Source organism: Tamandua tetradactyla, chromosome X (assembly GCF_023851605.1).
Source record: "Tamandua tetradactyla isolate mTamTet1 chromosome X, mTamTet1.pri, whole genome shotgun sequence".
NCBI classification, from domain to species: Eukaryota; Metazoa; Chordata; class Mammalia; order Pilosa; family Myrmecophagidae; genus Tamandua; species Tamandua tetradactyla.
The window spans coordinates 34,991,270-35,007,554 of record NC_135353.1 but is presented as its reverse complement, the minus strand read 5'-3'; positions in this window follow the sequence as shown (position 1 = coordinate 35,007,554).

Here is a 16,285-nt window from a genome sequence, read left to right as displayed (position 1 = left end):
CCAGGAAGTCCCTTGAATGGTGATATTTTGACTATCTCTTTTGCCAACGCACTCCATGGATTGGGAGTGTCATTCTGATTATGAGAATCAGAGTCCTTCATGCCTTTGAGTCCAGTCAGAGTAGAAAACCATTCATAAAAACCCGTTTTTAAGTTTCTGTTTCTTAAGAACTACTCCTGATACCAAGTTGTATTAGTTAGGGTTCTCTAGAGAAACAGAATCAACAGGAAAATTCATAAATATAAAATGTATAAAAGTGTCTCATGTAACCTTGTAAATGTAGAGTCCAAAATCTGTAGGGAAGGCTGTGAAGCTGATGATTCCAATGGAGGGTCTGGATGAACTCCACAGGAGAGGCTTGCTGGCTGAAGCAGAAAGAGAACCTGTCCCTTCTGAATCTTCCTTAAAAAACTTCCAGTGATTAGATTAAGCATCACTCATTAAAAAAGACACTCCCCTTGGCTGATTACAGATAGAATCAGCTGTGGATATAGCTGACATGATCATGATTTAATTCTATGAAATGTTCTCCTATCAAAAGACAGGCCAGCACTTGCCCAACCAGACAGACAAGTACCACCACCTGGCCAAGTTGCCACATTAATTTGACCAAGACAAATACTAACTTTGAAGTGTCTAATAAAGTTATTGTATCAACACCTACTCATTAACAAATCTATTACTCAGCAAATGGACAAAAATTCTTAATAAATGAGCAAGGGCTATTCTAATTCTATATGACATTGTTCAAAAAAAGGGAAAGGACATACAAATCAATCAAAATATATTCCTATGATCTAACTTGGGGAACTAAAATATGTTAGGTATCAGAAGCCAAATGTTGAAGAGAACAAGACCGTAGAACAATTAGGTGTTTTGGAAACTGTATAAGCAGGATCATTGCCAACTAACTAGACAATTTTGAGAATGCAAAGTTTATGTCTTTGTATTCTCTGGGTTCATTTCAATCTTGAAATAGAACACGTTGCTGTGTAAAGAGCCCAGAAGTCATAGACATTCAGGTGAATAGCTCAAGAATCCTGGCTGAAATTTTCCTAAATATAGTGCACAGACAAAAGACAATTGGGGCCTTTATTTTCTGAGTTTGCATATATATAAGAAAGTAACGGGGTTAGAGATAAATTATGGAGGTCATCAGAGTAGCCACAATTATTGCCCTATGCTGAAAGAGAGCTGAAGAAAATGGAGTTCCCAGTGGAAATGGTTAATGAACTGCCTAAGTGGGAACTAAGTTTGGATTTAGAGACCATACTCATCGTTGTGTGGTCAGCACATAGGCAGAAAGGAAAATAATGGTCCATGTGTTCAGTATCCTGGGGAAAAAGAATATGTGAGAACATGGGTGGGTGAATAGACAGGAAATATAAAAACAGTTATTGAAACAAATGATTTCAGCAGATTAGTAAATTAAGTGTAGGTCTGAAAAAGAAAAATTGGATAGATTATTTCTGACACAATCCTGAGATTTTAATCAGTACCTCACCTAACTGATATGTTCACATCAGTAAAAAGAAAGCTAGAAATTGCTTTTTTCTTCTTTTTGATTTATAATGCAACCTGAACTGATTTCTAAATAAACTCCTTCAAGAGCCAAGACTGATAACATTAATATTGAAGTCATTTACTGACAACAGAAAAAATATTACTAATTGTTTCCTGTTATGATATCAGTGAGAGATAAAAACCTTGTGCATGATTAGGTTTCAATAATGAGAAGGCCACTGGATTTGAAGTGACAGTTGCATTCTTTTTTTCAACAATGAAGCAAAGACAAAGTAGAAGCAGAGAGTTCTGGATGTCTGTAATGAATAAAGTGGGAAACGGGAGAATAATTGAATACCGACATTAGTGCTGATGGTACTACTCAGTCAACTGCATATTTACTGTTCATCTACTAGTGATAGGCCTCATATTAGAGGCTCTAGGAGATGCAAAAATGATATAGCTCTTGTCTCAAATTGTTTTCAATTATATTAACAATAGGGATAATAGCAATAACAGTTGTATCTCTAGAGTTTGTAGAGTTTGTGTATGACCCTAGGAGTACAAGTTGTTGCTATTGAGTGAGATAAAAGTAGGTTGTAAAAAATAAAATAAAATTAAATTAAATTAAATTTTAAAAAGTAGGTTGTAACTGGTGGAGAAGAGGGACTTTTCCCCACTTATTTCAGTTTGTGACCTGTTGGGGCTGCAGGGAGGATGTTTATAAGGAAGAATCATTTTCAATGTGGTATGAGATGAGTAGGCAGCAGGGATGTCATGAAAGCCCTATGTGAATGTTCAAGGAGGTTGGTATTTGCAAGTTGCCCTGAGGCATCACTTCTCTTTCTGATCTGAATTTGAGACTGAGAGAGAGATATGGAAAGGGCTACAGATTTCAATAGGTTAAAATTGTTTTTGTAATTTAGTTGCCATCATGCTCAAGGTTGCCTGACTTACTGCTGATTTATTTCTCAAAGAGCTTTTATGAGGGCACTTGTCTTTCATTTTTTCTTTCTACACTCTTGTGTCCCTATTCTGGTGGTAATATAAATACTTGGTACATAGGCTTTACCCTGAATATGACCTTGTGAAAAATGTGAGCACTTCAGTAGCACCAGCTTCTGTAAACCACTGCATGGTCATTTAAAATCATTCTTATCTATTCATTAAAGAAGAATTCCTAATGGACAGGTTAGTCATTGTGCCTACCTCATGGGTGCTTCCATATATATAATGCTATAGCCATTGTCTGTATGACAGGCCAAGCAAGTATTTTGCTGGGGAGTAGTTAGGGGTTAAAAAAGGTAGGGGAGATAAGCTAAAGGAAGAAATAAAGAGTAGGATAGAATGAGCTGTTCCATAAGAAATAAGAAAAAGACATACTGAAATTAGAAGTGAGTGACAAAAGAGAAGATATGGGGGTAGAAATTGTAGTCTTGATGGAAAAGCAATTTTTTAAGCAGATAGCAAAGTGTTGGGTTAAGAAAATAAATAGTGTGAGAAAAGAGAGAAGAGAAAGAGAGGGAGTTATTTAAAAATAAAGAGAAGATTGAGGAAGCTTGATTACTGTGATTGTTAGGTTCTAGTGTCAACTTGGCCAAATGATGATGTCCAGTTGCCTGGTCAGGCAAGCACTGGCCTGACCATTGCTGCAAGGATATTTCATGGCTGGTTGATAAGCCAGAAGACTTGTATATTTAACCATCAGTCAGTTGATTGCAGCTGTGGCTGATTACATCTATGATTAAATGAGGTGTGTCTCCCAGCAATGAGATAATACAATCAGTTGAAGACTTTTAAGGAAGAAGAGAGAGGTTTTCACTCCTTCTTCAGCCAACAAGCCTCTCCCATCCAGACCCTTCATTGGAGCTGCCAGCTTCACAGCCTGTCCTATGGATTTTGGACTCTTCCATTCCCACAGTTACATGAGACACCTTTATAAATCTTTTATTTACATATATCTCCTGTTAGTCTTTTTCTAGAGAACCCTGACTAATGCAGGTTGGTACCAAGAGTAGGGTGGTTCTTAAGAAACAGTATCATAAAAATGGGTTTTTGCAATTGGTTTTCTACTCTGGAAAGACTCAATGGCATTAATGACTCTGTTTCCAATAATCAAGATGACACTGACAATCCATGAGGTGAGATGACAAGAGAGATAGGCAAAATATCACCATTAGATTCTTCTAATTGCATGCTTATATGAGGTAAGGTTCTAGGTGAGAGTGTTTTTGTCACCTCAATGGAGTTTTGTGGAATTAAGAAGTATAATGATGTAGGCTGGTCATTGTTAGATATGCTGGATACAGTGATGAGGAAAAGGGATGAGCTGAAGACTTCAAATTTGCAATTTAAGTGCCATATGAAAGATGTAAAACTTTCCATGAATTCCCTGACAGAAAATCTTATTTCCTATGGTTATAGGCTTGAGATCTCTGAAATCCTGATACAGATCCTCCTTGTGTGAGTAGCAGATTTAAAACATAATCTGAAATCTGAAACTCACAGGGTATCTGCTGTTAAAGTAAGGGCTTTGATTGGAAAGGAATGGGATCCTGAAATGTGGGATAGGGATATATGGCTTGATAATGATGGTGATGGGGAGATGCAATTCCTGGAATCTGCAGAGCCTTTGCTAGATAAACCTGCAATGGACTGACTTGAGGAAACAGCTTCCAAGACTCTAGTCTGCCCAGAGGAGTCTACCATCCAACCACCACACAACTAGACTAGCCATTCACTGCCTGCTAAACCTGTAACCACCTCTCCTGGGGGAAAAGACTTCACTTCTCTGTCTGAAGCAACTAATCCTGTTTCACCAAATGTAACTGCAACAGGATGCCCTCAGGTAATTGGCTTAGGAAAGACACTTCTAATTCTTTCCATGATCCTCTCCACAACTCCTCTTTTCTTCAAGACCCATAACTCTACTAAAGTCCCAACAGGCCCAAACTGTGAGGTATGAAGTGTGTCCCATGGGGAGGGATGCTATATTACAAAAGAACTGCATGAGTTTTCAAATCTGTAGAGACAGAAATCAGGGGAATATATGTGGGAATGGATATTAAGGGTGTGGGATAATAGTAGAAGGAATATAAAGTTGGATCAAGCTGAATGTATTGATGTGGGCCCACTAAACAGAGATTTTGCATTTAATGTTGCAGCTTGAGGGGTTAGAAAGAGAATTAACAGTTTGTTTGGATGGTTGACTAACATGGATCAAAAGGTGACCGACATTACCTGAGGATGACATGCCAGAAATGCACTGTTATAATGTAGATCAGGGGTTCCAGTGGCTTAGAGAGATTGGTAAAATCTTAGAGTAGATTTATTGTGGAAGATCTGCTCACACACCCAAGAAATATCCAGAGGACACATCTTTCACCAGACCTTTAAGAAATAAATTCATGAGACTAGCTCCATCATCCCTGAAGTGATCTGTAGTCTCCCTTCTCTGTAGGTCAGATATTACTGTGTGAACTGCTTTCAGTAAGCTGAAATCCTTAAATACAATAGGGATGATTGGATCCCCAGGTGGCAGAAGCCATGTGGTGACAGTTAATTATCATAGGCAAGGTTCGCATGGCCACCATAATGGACAGCAGACTCAAAGCAGCAATCAAAAGAATCTGACTCACAGGGAGTTATGGTGTCGGCTAGTAGATCATGGGTTACCTAAAAATAAAATAAATGGGCAGTCTACTAAATTTTTGTTTGAGCTATATAAGCAGAAGAATTCTAGGTCAAGTGATCAGAAATCTAACTTGAATTACAAAAACAGAGAGTCACAAGACCTTAATCAATTCCCAGACTGTATATAATTTAGACTCAGAGCCTCTTGGATGAGGGGAGGGCTGGGTACAATTGAGGAAGGACCCTGTTACACTGCCCAAAATTTATGCTGTTAACCTTCTTCCTAGCCTTCCTCAAGGTGACCTACAGACTTTTACCATATTGGGAAAAAGAAATGATCAGATAGTTCAGGGATTATAAGGCACTGGCTCAGATGTGCCACTAACTCTAGGAGGCCTAAAACATCACTCTGGTCTACCAGTCACACTGGGGTTTATGGAAGTCAGGCGATTGATGGAGTTGTGTGTGTGTGCTATTTGGTGGGGGGCACATTTCATTCTTTTTCCATGTGAGTATACCCTTATTGTCACACCATTTGTTGAGCTTTTGTTTGTTTATTTGTTTGGGAAGTACATGGGTGAGAATTGAACCTGGTGTTCCTGCATGGCAGGTGAGAATTCTACCCCTGAACTACCCTTGCACCCCTTGATCAATGGAGGTTTTTTGTTTGTTTGTTTTAATTTTAATTTTTTTAAACATAATAACATGCAAACATGAACAATCTTACCATATGATCATTCCATTCTTGGTATATAATCAATAACTCACAATATCAGTCAATGGAGTTTTAACTCAGGTCCATCTCACAGTGGGTCCATTGTATTCCCAGACCCATCCGGTGGTCATTTCCCTGGTTCCAGAATGCATAATTGAATCAACATACTCAACAACTGGCAGAATCCCCACACTGGTCCTCTGAGTCATGGAATGAGGGCTATTATGGTAAGAAAGGCCAAGTGGAAGCCATTAGAACTGCCCCTACCTAGCAAAATAGTGAATCAGAAGCAATACCAGATACCTGGAGGGATTGCAAAGATTAGTGCCACTCTTAAGGATTTGAAGGATGCAGGGGCAGTGATTCCTACCACATTCCCATCAACTCTCCTATTTGGCCCATACAGAAAACAGATGGATCTTGGAGAATGACAGTGGATTATCATAAACTCAATTAGATGGTGACTCCAATTACAGCTGCTGCTCCAGATGTGGTATCATTTTTTAAGCAAATCAACACATTGCCTGGTACCTGGTATGCAGCAATTGATCTGGCAAATGCTTAAATGCTTTTTTCTTTATGCTGTCAGTAGGGTCCATCAGAAACAGTTTTCATTCACCTGGCAGAAACAGTTTTCATTCACTGTGCTGCCTCAGGGGTATAAAATCTTGTCTGCAAGGACCTTGATTGTTTCTTCCTCACATGAGACATCATACTGGTCCATTATATTAATTATATCATCTTGATTATATCTAGTGAGCAAGAAATATTAACTACTCTAGACTTATTGGAAAGGCATTTGCATGTCAGAGCATGTGATAGAAATCCAACAAAAAGACAGGGGCCTTCCACCTCAGTGAAATTCCTTGGTATCCAGTGATGTGGGGCATGTCGAGATATCTATTCTAAGGTGAAGGATAAGCTGTTGCACCTGCCCCCTCCTATGACCAAAAAAGAGACACAATACCTAGTTAGTCTCTTTGGAATTTGGAGACAACATATTCCTCATTTGGGTATGCTACTCTGGGCCACTTACTGAGTGACCAGAAAAGCTGCTGATTTTGTGTGGGGACTTGCCGCTGATAGCTTTAGCCGGGCCGCGCGACCGGTACACTGGGTGGGTTTGGGGCGAGCTCGCAGGAATTAACCTGGGTAAGCTGGAGCCAGCGCTTTCCCCAACCGGCGGTCGCGAGAAGTCGTCACTCAGGCCAGATGCGGGTTTTAAGCTTTTATTGTTACACTCCGGGATGGGCCACCCGGGAACCCGAGGAGTGAGACGTCTGGGGTCTGAAGACCCCGGGGCTCGGACGACCCAGAGCGGGGTAAGCGTGGGGCTTAAGTACTCTCGGGGAGGGGTGGAGTCTTGGGCGCACACGTCAGGAAGGGACAGCCAATCACACAAGGCAGGAGGCAGTTGCTAGGCTGAGGGCTTAGGTTAGGTATAGAGGAGTGAAGAGAATAACAGGAAGGCTTGCGGTTTAGTGGTGAGCTACGGAAATGGGCGGTCTACAACAAGAGGGGGAAGGGGGGAACAGAGAGGGGGGTTACAGGTACGGAGGGCAGAGAGTGAATGTAGAGAGGGAGAGAAGGATTAAAAACTTTTAAGTTTGGCTAGGCTCCAGTCCCTGAGAAATACGCCACAGGGACTGGAACAGGAGGAGGCTCTGCAACAAGTCTAGGTTGCTGTGCAGACTGCTCTGCCACTTGGGCCATAAAATTTAGCAGATCCAATGATTCTAGAAGTGTCAGTGGCAAATAGGTATGTTGTGTGGAGCCTTTTGCAGGCCCCTATAGGAGAATTACAAAGCAGACCCTTAGGATTTTGGAACCAAGCCTTACCATCTGCTGCAGATCACTCCTCTCCTTTTGAGAAACAGCTTTTAGCCTGCTACTAGGGCTTTAGGAGAGACTGAACACTTAACCATGGATCACAATTTACCATGAGATCTGAGTTGCCTATCATGAACTGGGTGTTGTCTGATCCACCAAGCCAAAAAGTTGCGTATTCCCAGCAGCACAACATCATAAAATGGAAATAGTACATAAGAGATAGGGCTTGAGCAGTTCTTGAAGGCACGGGTAAGTTGCATGAGGAAGTTGCCCAAATGTCCATGGCCCCTACTCTTGCCACACTACTTTCTCTTTCCAGGACCAGAGCTATGCCCTCTTGGGGAGTTTCTTACAGTCAGTAGTCTGAGGATGAGAAAACCTGGGCCTGGTTTACAGATGGTTCTGCACAATGTGCAGGAACACCCAGGATGTGAACAGCTACAGCACTACAACCCCCTTCTGGGATGTCCTTAAAGGACAGTGGTGAGGGGAAATCCTCCCAGTGGATGGAACTTGGAACAGTGCACCTGTTTGTTCATTTTGCTTGGAAGGAGAACTGGCCAGAGGTGTGTTTGCATACAGACTCATGGGCTGTTGCTAATGGTTTGGCTGGATGGTCAGGGAATTGGAAGGAGCATGATTGGAAAATCGACAACAAAGAGGTCTGGGGAAGAGGTTTGTGGATAGATCCTTCTGAATGGGCAAAGAACATGAAGATATTTTTGTCCCATGTGAATGCTCACTAGAGGGTAACTTCAGCAGAAGAAGGTCATCAAGAGGATAAGGTGACCTATTCTGTGTACACAAGTCATCCTCATTCCTAAATTACTCCTACCATTTCCCAATGGGTTCATGAAGAAAGTGGGCATGGTGGTAGGGATGGAGGCTATGCATGGGCTCAGCATCATGAACTTCCATTCTCCAAGGCTGGCCTGGCTATGGCCACTGTGGAGTGCTCAATCTGCCAGCAGCAGAGTCCCACATTCAGTCTGAAGTATAGCACCATTCCCTGAGGTGGTCAGCCTACTAACTGATGACAGGTGATTACATTGAACCATTTCCATCATGGAAGGTGCAGTAATTTGTTCTCATTGGAATAGACACATACTATGGATGTGGGTTTGCCTTTCCTGTATACAATGTTTCTGCAAAAGTTACCATTCATGGACTTACAAAATGCTTTGTCCACCACCATGGTATCCACACAGCATTGATTCTGATCAAGGATTGCACTTCATAGCAAATGAAGTGTAGTCCTACCATGTTCCCCATCATTAATAGAATGGTGGAGTGGCCTTTTGAAGACCCAATTAAGGTGCCAACTATGTGTCAATATCTTGCAGTGCTTGGGCAGTGTCCTCCAGGAGGCTGGGTATGCTCTGAATCAGTGTCTATAGTACTGTTTTTACCATAGCCAGGATTCATGTGTCCAAGAATCATGGAGTGGAAATGCGAGTGTCAGCATTCACTATCAACCCTAGTGATCCACTAGGAAAAATTTTTCTTCCTGTCCCAAAATTTTAAATTCTGCTGGTTTATAGGTCTTAGTTCCAAAAGGAGGAGTGCTCCTACCAAGTGAAACAACGATTGCATTATCCTGGAAGGTAAGACTGCCACCTGGCCACTTTGGGCTTCTTATGCCACTGAATTAACAGCATAAAAGAGGATTACTGTTATGTCTGGAGTGATTGATTCTGACTATCAGGGGGAAATAGGACTGCAACCACACAATGGAGGTAAAGAAGAGTTTTCCTGGAATACAGTAGATGCCCTATGGCATGTCTTAGAACTACCATGCCTTATTCTTAAAGTCAATGGAAAACTGCAACGGCCAAATCCAAGCAGGACTTCCAATGGTCCAGAAACTTCAGGAATGAAGGTCTGGGTCACCCCACCTGGCAAAGAACCATGGCCAGCTGAAGTGCTTGCTGAGGGTCAAGGGAACATGGAATGGGTAGTAGAGGAAGGTAGTGATCAATATGAACCATGACCACGTAACCAGTTCCAGAAACAAGGACTAAAATTGTATGAATATTTCTTCCCTGTTTTGTTATCAGTATGTTTGCATTTATGCATAGCAAATACCTTATTTTCCTCTTATCATATGACATAATTTGTATTGTTCATGTTATAGTATTTAAGTCATAGGATATAAAGTTTAAGAGTGACTGTTACCTAAGGTCTTGCACCCCATTCTGGAGAGATGTATTGTGTTTCTAGTTGTACACAGGACAGTTGAGTATTGTTAGGAAAAACATGTCTGTTACTGTGTTAGTTAAATTCAGTTGTCAACTTGGCCAGGTGAGCATACCTAGCTCTGTTGCTGCGGACACAAGCCAATGGTACGTGAACCTCATCTGTTGCTAATTATATCTGCAGTCGGCTAGGAGGCGTGTCTGCTACAATGAGTGACATTTGACTTAATTGGCTGGTGCTTAAATGAGAGAACGCAATGTAGCACAGCCTAGCAGCTCAGCATTCCTCATCTCAGCACTCGCAGCTCAGCCCAGGCCTTTGGAGATGCAGAAAGAAGTCACCTCGGGGAAAGTTGTTGGAACCCAGGGGCCTGGAGAGAAGACCAGCAGAGACCATCCTGTCCTTTCCACGTAAGAAAGAACCTCAGTGGAAAGTTAGCTGCCTTTCCTCTGAAGAACCGACAAAATAAATCCCCTTTTATTAAAAGTCAATCCGATGGGTGGGCCACGGTGGCTCAGCAGGTAAGAGTGCTTGCCTGCTATGCCCGAGGACCCGGGTTCGATTCCCGGTGCCTGCCCATGTAAAAGCCAATCCGTCTCTGGTGTGTTGCATTCTGGCAGCTAGCAAACTAGAACAGTTACTGTGTTCTGTTTGGAAATTAAGTGTGTTTCAGGTTGATGTAAGCTGCTAAATTGACAAGGGGTGGATGTGATGGTTAGGTTCTGGTGTCAACTTGGACAAATGATTATGACCAGTTGTCTCATCAAGCAAGCACTGGTCTAACCATGGCTGCAAGGGTATTTCATGGAGGATTGATAAACCGAAAGGCAGATGTATTAAATCATCAGTCAGTTGACTGTATTGTGGCTGATTACATCTGCGATGAACTAAGATGTGTCCCCCACAAATGAGATATTCAGTTGAAGATTTTTATGGAAGAAGAGAGACTTTTCCACCAATTCTTCAGTCAGCAAGCCTCTCCTGTGGAGTTCATTGGAGCCATCAGCTTCACAGCCTGCCCCACAGATTTTGGACTCATCCATTCCCATGGCCGCATGAGACACATTTATAAATCTCATTTTTACAGATCTCTCCTGTTGGTTCTGTTTCTCTAGAGAACCCTGACTACTACAAGTATCTCACAGTCCACAAATTGAGGCCCTAAGGCTGATATGAATTTTCTTGATTCCCTTTAGAACCAAGGACTGGATTGTAGGGATCACAAACCACTGAAACAGCTCCTGTGATATTCTGATGAAATTTATCCATCATATCATACTTGGGTGATGTCTTTTATTTGTTTGGGTTATTATACAAGTTCTCAAAAACCCTAATATAATGGACATTGTTTCCTGATTGTGGCAAGAAATATGTGTCTGGTCTCCCAGGCAGATGAGTCATCCCATGCCTCACAGCAGTTCACGGGAGTCGAGAGAGAAGATTGTAAATTGCATTTTTCAGCCTGTCCTCCCAGCACCCACCTAGACAGCTGGGCTAGGCTGAAGTGAACATGCATTCAGCACAGGCAAATAATGATTTAAAAATGTCATTTGCAAGTCTTCTCTGTCGATAGCAAAGTTCATCTTTTTGTTCTAGCAAGACATTGCAGGCAGTCCACATTTCAAATTCAGTTAATCTCAAAATAATTCAAAAATCAAAGAGCTTATTCAACCATCAAGATATACTAGATTGTCTCACTGTGTTTTCATAAAAGAGACTATGTTTGGGGGGAGAGGAAGGAAAGAATCCAATATCAGAATCAGTCAAAGCAGCACTAGATTTTCTTCAGTATAAATTGCTTTCAGACCACACAACTGCACTCAGAATACTAAGAAAGATTGCCAAAGAATATTTGATGATGGCATCATTTGCATTCTCAATGGGAATAAAATATATTGCCTTGATCTCTGCAATTAAGTGGCCCTTGCTTCTCCCTCTCACTTGGGTGTTTTCATCTTACTGATTTCCCTTTTTAATTTTTAACTTCACACTCCATCTTTGATAGGGATGCTGTGGCATAAAATGCTAGCAGGGAGGTAGGCAGAAGCATCAGGTTTGCAATTTGTTACAGTGTTTTCATCTTCATACTCCTTTACATTTGTATCATTAGTACTTCCATTTATTCTGAGATTTTCCCCTCCATTCTCTTAACTGTTCTTTCCCAAGTAAGGGGGAAAATATTTGGGGTTTGCCTAATTCTTTCAGCCTGAGTTTTCTCACCTATAAAACATGGGCAACAATTACACCCTAGTAGGTCCTCAGTAAGTATTAGTTATCCACCACCTTATTTTACTCTTTCTTCATTTTACAGAAAAAAAGGTTGCAACTGAGAAGGGTAAAGTGACCTATCTAAAATCAGATCACTGTGAATGGCAGAGTTGCTAACTTTACAAATGCCCACTGTCCTTTCCCTATTAAGTATTTGAAGCTAAGTAAATGAGGTGAGAGATGAAAACTGGCTTTTTTTTTTAAGTTATACTGTATAGGGGGTATACATTACTACACAGCGCACAGAGTTAAATTCTGATGTTAGTTAGACACAGAAGTCAAACTTATCCAAGGAGTTAGAAGGGAATGATTAATATTGGCTTCCTACCCTGAAAGTGGTATGGAGGCCAAAGACTATCCTTCTCCACTCATTTCTTTAATGCAGGTCTATAGTCTCTTATCCACAATTCCAAAATCCAAGAAGGTCTGTAAACTGATGGTTTTTGTCAGTTCAGTGCCAAGACTCTGACAGCAAAATCTGTTCCAAGCTGATATATGAGGCTATTTATACTCTTCATTAATCTAACTTGGGGTGAATATTCCTTTGTCTTGCTGCAGATATGTTAATGTATTTGATTATGAGATGTTGCCCTAGACTATGCTGGGGGTGCAATTTACAGTATATGCCCCACATTACCTTTCTCAAATGTGAAAAAAAGTATTCCACAATCTTAGGCACTTATTGTTCCAAATATTTTTAATAAAGGATTGTGCATGTATAAATACACACTGAGTATCTTTAGTGTGCCAGACACTGTGCTGGGTGCTGGGAATGTGATGAGGGATGCTAATGATGATGATGTGGTTAATACTTTCTTACTTCATGCTGGGTGATATTTAACTGGTAATGTTTACAGCCATCTTTTGGAGTGGAGGCTTTTATAAGTCATGGTCCCTACCCTTAAGGAGCTCTCAGCTGCAGGAGGGAAAACAGAATTGTATCAAATAACTCAGCCCTGTTTGATAGATGCTAAAAGAAGTCGATAAAGAAAATTCACACACTTCAGCTGCGGCTCTTGCTGTTGCTGCTATTGCTGCTGCCTGGACTCAGACCTATACTTCCTTATATCACACAGGGGTGAATGGAGGAGTGGCAAAAGGCCCAAGCTCAAGGAGAGAGGAGGTGGCAGCAATGGGAAAGAAGGAGCAGCTGGTAAGGTTGCTCAAGGAACCAAGCAGTATGAGGGGATAATATTTAGCGGGACATAATGTCAGCCAGGGTAGACTTCTTTGTTTTAGAGTTCTGGTCATGAGCCTTTAATGCCCTAATACTGGTAATTGTAAAGGACAAGAGTTTATTCGGTTTTAGCTTTAGAAGAGTTGGTGAGAGGACATTTTTACACTTTTAGATAAAGCAACTCATATTTCTCAGCACCTCCTTCCAAAAAAGTGATTGGAAGTGAAACCTCAGGGTCCAGTACTATCTAAGGTGCAGGAGCCTTTCAACCAAAGCCTAATGATGGCTGCTGAACCCCTCCTAAGTAAGGGTGGCTTTCCCTATGAGTATTTCAAATAATGCCTTGCCAGGCTGCATGAGTATGGTCAACTTCTAAAATGTGAGAGTGAGTCCAACCTGATGTAGCACCTGATTGTTTCCAGTAGAACTTTCTTTTTAATTGCTCATACTTAATGCAAAAACTGATCCATTCTATTCAGGTCATCATCAATTACAGGTCACCTTTGGCAGCAGGCCATGCTCCTTCCCTTCCCTTGTAGGTAATTGATGGGTTGAAACGATTAAGGGTGGTATGCTACATCAAAACCATCATTCCCTTCACGAATCAGACATGAGCACACAAAGCAGTCTCAGGCCTTAATTAATAATTCTCACAGTCTTTTCAGACAGTGGCTATTTATATATTTGGTGCCCTCATTCTTCTTTCTTCCCTGGAATTAGGTACTGCAGCTGATAGGGCTATTAGCCCCCTGTCCCTTCTGGTGAATTCTGGCTTGAGGCCTGCTTGTTTGTCAGAATAGGAGCCTCAAGCACACAGTGGGTAGTAGGAGAGGACAGGTGGGAGGGAAAGGGCTCTGAGAACTAGCAATGCCCTCTTGGTGGGACAGGATCTTTGACCTAACTGTAGGATATAGGAATGAGCTGAACCAGCCTGTTGGGAGGGTGATAATAATAATTGTAATAACATCAACAGTAATTATCATTATTGTTATTGTTATAACAATTCTAAAGATTATCAGCACGGTTTGAACAACTACTCTGTGTTAGGAGCTTTATATTCATTATTTCATCTGATGGTAAGTGTGATTCCTCAGCCCTAATTTGCCCCATGCTACAAAGCTTGATACAGGGCTAGGATTCAATCTCAAATCTATTTCTGTCCAAATTGCATACTTTTTTTTTATATGCCATATGGTGGGGTCATATTTGATTCTTTTTCCATGTGAGTATCCCCTTATGGCAGCACCATTTGTTGAATTTTTGTTTGTTTTTATTGGTTTCTTTTGTTTGCTGGGGAAGTGCATGGGCTGGGAATCAAACCCAGGTCTCCCGCATGGCAGACAAGAATTCTACCCCTGAACAACCCTTGCACCCCAAATTGCATCTCTTTTAACTAGACTACACTGCTGTCTGTTAGAAAAGGTATCATGCGGTGGAGATGATGTGCCTAGAATTCTCTGGAAACAATTGGATTAACGGGCAGACCAATCAAGTACTTCCCTAGGGCATCAGGCTATAAGGGGTGCTTATCCAGCACTGTAAAATTTGGAGATATGGTCCTAATTAATACAGATGTCCGCACATGAGTTATTTTATTATTGCTTCCATTCCCACCAAGACAGATAAGAGTCCTTGGATGAAAATAAAAACAACCCCTTGCTAGTTTAGCATATATCCATTGAATAATTTTGTAATACATCTATAAACTGGTGGAAGCCTTGCCACCAGTCCTCAGAACAGCTAGTTCCCTAAAGTGACAGTGGCAGTCAGTTAAAAATCTGAAAGAGAATAATACGTGGTCTAGGGCTATATGCCAGGGATGAGTGACTTATTTTTCTATGTAAATTTTAAACACTTTCAATGTGCCCTACAATATATATTCTGATTCAGAAAATTGCATTTAATAATCCCTTAATTTGAACATAAAAGGTGTTAGTTTTATGAACAGAGAATGTTTTCATATTTCTCTCTTCTATTTTCTTTTCTTCTTTTCTGCTTTGTTCTCTTCTCCCCTTTCCCCTTCCTTACTCCCTCCTCCTTCCCCTTTACCCTCTCCTCTTCCTCTTCCACTTCACTTTCACAACAGTCTGCCTCACCATGGCAGCCCCAGTAGTAGTTGCAGACCCTATCTAATTCTATATGTATATGACCTTGTACGTCTGCATTCTGGGAACTGAAATGGGTCCCTGACACAGCAGTAGACAGCCTGAACTGTGTGAGTCCTACAGAACATAACAGGCCATCAGCATGGAAAAGAAATGTATTCTGGTAAGGGGCCACCAGGTGCTCTTGTAGAATTCTGTGCCTCACCAAGGATGCCTTGTGTGGAAGGAAAATGTGTGGCTTGTATATTGCTTAAAATGAAGCCGTGCATCTTGAGGTTTTTCTTTCCTTCCTCCACTCTCACCCCAGCTCCTCTAGAGATCTTGATGTGTCAGATGATGCTTTTAAATCCTTTTAGCTACCCATGCGATCAGCACAACTTGCAAAACATCAGGAGGTCTGTGTTTATCAGCACAACTTGCAAAACATCAGGAGGTCTGTGTTTAGCATCCTGTTGTTGTACAGGAGCACTAAGGAAAGCAAAGGGCGAGGAGAAGTGAAGCAATTACAGGGACTTACTTGACCACAGACTGATTCATTATGTGAGCTTATTAAGCCTCTACTCTTTCGGAAACCATGTCTTGTTTCCACGAGGAGGAGATTGAATTATTTCTAAGACTATTTTGAGCTTGATGAATTTATGATTCTATCCTCAATCAGTTTTGCAAAGCACGATCTGTAATAGGCACTCTATGATCCAGCTTCCATTTATTCATCTGCCCATACGCTGATTAAAGGGAATATCAGTCACAAGGTTTTCACAATCACCTGGTCACTCAGCAAAAGCTATATGAATTTATGATTCTATCCTCAATCAGTTTTGCAGTCATTCTGGAGTTTATTCTTATGTATTACATAGA